This window comes from Bubalus bubalis, chromosome 8 (assembly GCF_019923935.1).
Source record: "Bubalus bubalis isolate 160015118507 breed Murrah chromosome 8, NDDB_SH_1, whole genome shotgun sequence".
Classification (NCBI taxonomy): domain Eukaryota; kingdom Metazoa; phylum Chordata; class Mammalia; order Artiodactyla; family Bovidae; genus Bubalus; species Bubalus bubalis.
The window spans coordinates 12,673,899-12,677,962 of record NC_059164.1 but is presented as its reverse complement, the minus strand read 5'-3'; the positions used below and the strand labels follow the sequence as shown (position 1 = coordinate 12,677,962).

Below are 4,064 nucleotides of genomic sequence, written 5' to 3'. Positions count from 1 at the left end.
TCCCTGGTGGCTCAGACGGTAAAGCGTCTGCCTACAATGCAGGAGACCCGGGTTCGATTCCTGGGTGGGGAAGATCCCCTGGAGAAGGCAATGGCACCCCACTCCAGTACTCTCGCCTGGAAAATCCCATGGACGGAGGAGCCTGGTGGGCTACAGTCCATGGGGTCGCAAAGAATCGGACACGACTGAGCGACTTCTCCTTAGGACAGGGCTACTTTTCATTTCACTCTACACTTATTTTTTCAGTTTTCATTTGTGTGATAAGCTTTGACTTTGTTTTTATGAAAACTTTTGATCTTTCCCTATAAGATTCTTAAATATAGGGAGGGGCCTTTCCTTTCCAGGTGTATTTGTGTATCCCTGACACATATATGCCCTTGGTAAGGGCAGATAGAAAGATAATGACACTCTAATACACATAGTTGAGCAAATTTTTGAAATCTTGGTCAGGTCACTTCCTCACTGATGACACTATATTTCTTTTCTCACTTCCAGGGCCAGGCTATATAATCTTTTAAAGAATTTAAGTATAGTTGATATACAATGTTGTGTTAGTTTCTGGTGTATAGCAAAGTGATTCAGTTTTATATATAATTGAATATATATATAACTATTCATATATAGAGAGAGAGTAGAATTTCTTCTACTATGCAATAGGACCTTATTGTTTATCTACTTTAAATATACTAGTGTGTATCTATGAATCCAAGTTCCTAATTTATCCCTCCCCCAAGTTATAAAATCTGATGGTTCTATGATTTGATAAGAACTATTCTCAAGGTTCACAGAGGTGCTAATCACCTCTACTCAGTTTTTTGTTTTAAAAACAAATTGCCATGTCTTTGTTAAATTGAAAAAAACTATATAGTCGATCATTTAGGTTACTAATTTACAAAATACAAAAGCAGAGGGAAGTAAAATTCTCACCTGCCAAGGTACTCTACTTTTTATTAAAATCTGTGTTATAAGCTTGATCATAGGCTGAGGCAGTAAAACCAAATGGTTCCAAAGTACTGTGGTTTAAAGATAATGGAGGTGTATTCATCTCACACTAAATCCAGAGAGCACATTATATGCAGAGAGCACTCCAGGCTGAGAGCCATAGGTAGCTCTGTTCAAGGTGCTCACTCAGAGACTCGGGTTCTCTGTACCCTGTTGCTTTGATCAGAACAGGTCTTCGTCCGCGAGTGGAAGCTGAGTCATGGGTAAGAGGCATATGCCTTGCAGGAGGTGAGAAAGGGACCTACAAATCCACTGTCCTGTGGCTCAGATGTTGAAACAGCACAAGTCACCGCTACACACACTTCACGGGCAAGAATTGAGTCATGTGACCTCATTGAGCTAAAAGAGCAGCTGGGAAATGTAGTCTTTAAAGTCCCTGGAGCCCATCCACAAGTCTCTTGTATAGAGAAGGGAGACTGGAGTTAGGGGGACAATCAGCTGTCTCTGTCACACCCTCTTAACTACTAATTCTAGACTTTGGTAAATTTCTACTATGGGATATTTTTAAATATGCAAAAATAGAATCAAATAACTATTTTGGAAAAAATAATAATACCAAGGGTAAGATGTAGGCCTACAGGAGGTGTGTTGTTGTTCAGTCACTAAGTCGTGTCTGACTCTTCATGACTCCATAGACTGCAGCAAACCAGGCTCCTCTGTCCTCCACTATCTCCCAGAATTTGCTCAAACTCACGTCCACTGAGTCAGCGATGCCATCCAACCATCTCATCCTCTGCCGCCTCCTTCTCCTTTTGCCTTTGATCTTTCCCAGGGTTGCATATCGTATACAGGAGGTATATAAACGGACAATCTTATATACTCTCAAGGGTATGTGTATTTTGTATCTGCTGTCGGATATCTGGCAATTACTCCAATACAGTTTCCTTAATAGTGGACGTAGAAGTCAGTTATTAAACAGCTTTGCTGTTTGGTTGTCAAACATGCACATAGTTTGTAAAGAAATATTCTGTATTTCAGATTAGGGCTTATCTTTCAACAGCACATGAATCCAGATGAGTACGGGGATTTGGAAGCAGCTCCTTGACGCTCCTCTATTTGTCTTCACAGTCACTTTGTGTATTTGTGACCTCTTATCTAGGCTGACAGGGGCTTTCCTCATGGCTCAGCAGTGAAGAATCCACTCGACAATGCTGGAGATGTGGGTTCGATCCCTGGGTCGGAAAGATCCTCTGGAGAAGGAAACAGCAGCCCACTCTAGGACTTGCCTGGAGAATCTCACGAATGGAGAGGAGCCTGGCAGGGCTACAGTCCATGGGGTTGCAAAGAATCAGACATGACTGAGCAACTAAACAACCCAAGCCCGAGTAATCCTTAGAGAAAATAAGACTCCTTCTATACTGTCTCAATCAATAAGTAGTACTCTCTCAATCAATAAGTAGTCATTTTTACCCTTTTGACACCCTTTCCCAGAATCTGGTTCCTTTAGCAAAGCAGAATGACAATCATTTGGGTTCATTTTAGATCCACTCTGGATGAGGTGAGGCTGAGTGAAGAACTACAGATGGAGTGCATGTCAAAACTCAATTCACTCATACTGCCACGCTGACCTCTTCTTAGCATAACTCTTGTTCATGATTTTGCTTTTAAAAAAGTTTCCTTCTCTTTCTCTGTTAGGCCCTATTCAAAGGTTTAGAGACTTCCCAGGTGGGAAGACTTGCCAGGTAGCTCAGTGGTAAAGAATCCAGCAGGAGACGAGTGTTTGATCCCTGGTCTAGGATGATCCCCTGGAGAAGGAAAAGGCAACCCACTCCAGTATTTTTGCCCAGGAAATGCCATGGAAAGAGGAGCCTGCTGGGCTACAGTCCATGGGGTCACAAAAGAGTCAGACTTGACTTAGCGACTAAACAACAACAAGGTCTAGAAATAGGTGAGGGAGGGGTTGCAGTGTGACCTCGGGAGGCATACCCAGCTTATCCCAGGTCAGATGAGGTCTGGACTAGCTTTCTTTTTACTTCCTACAGGGAGTTGTCCTTTATCCTCGGTTTCAGAATCTAAACGAACCATCCATCTCCAGCAGGCACCACCTGTTTCTCTGTGCTTTTCTGCATCACACTGACAAGGCCCAACAAGTTTAAATTTTACCAGTCCCAAATGCAGATCTGTGGGAGAGGCGGGGCCTCCTCTTCTTGTTGGGGCGATAGTTCTACTGTCCTCAGCCAAGGTTGATGGTTCACTGCCCCCGCTTCACTTTCATCTTGCTCCTCTTCTAACTTCTCATAGAGGGGAAGGGCTCCTCTTTGGTCTCACAGAGAATTTATTAACTTGGTGCTGGATGTTGGTATCAGTGTCCTGAGGCAGGTATCTTCCCTATCAGCTCCCTCAGGGTTAAGAAGCTTCTAAGTAAGAGACTGCACTTCAGCCTTTCAGTTCAGCTCAGTTGTGTCTGACACTTTGCGACCCCATTAATCGCAGCACGCCAGGCCTCCCTGTCCATCACCAACTCCAGAGTTCACTCAGACTCACGTCCATCGAGTCAGTGATGCCATCCAGCCATCTCATCCTCTGTCGTCCCCTTCTCCTCCTGCCCCCAATCCCTCCAAGCATCAGAGTCTTTTCCAATGAGTCAACTCTTCACATGAGGTGGCCAAAGTACTGGAGTTTCAGCTTTAGCATAAGTCCTTCCAAAGAACACCCAGGACTGATCTCCTCTACAATGGACTGGTTGGATCCCCTTGCAGTCCAAGGGACTCTCAAGAGTCTTCTCCAACACCACAGTTCAAAAGCATCAGTTCTTCAGTGCTCAGCTTTCTTTACAGTCCAACTCTCACATCCATACATGACTACTGGAAAAACCATAGATGAGTGCAATTGTGCGGTAGTTTGAGCATTCTTTGGAATTGCCTTTCTTTGGGATTGGAATGAAAACTGACCTTTTCCAGTCCTATGGCCACTGCTGAGTTTTCCAAATTTGCTGACATATTGAGTGCAGCACTTTCACAGCATCATCTTTCAGGATTTGAAAGAGCTCAACTGGAATTCCATCACCTCCACTAGCTTTGTTCGTAGTGATGCTTTCTAAGGCCCACTTGATTTCACATTCC

General features: G+C 43.8%; 1 non-coding gene across 1 annotated transcript; it reads left to right on the top strand.

The window, feature by feature from the left end:
- On the top strand, nucleotides 1–72 carry TRNAC-ACA. The gene has a single exon. It is a non-coding gene; the product is annotated as a tRNA-Cys (tRNA).
- Nucleotides 73–4,064: the final 3,992 nt, after the last annotated feature.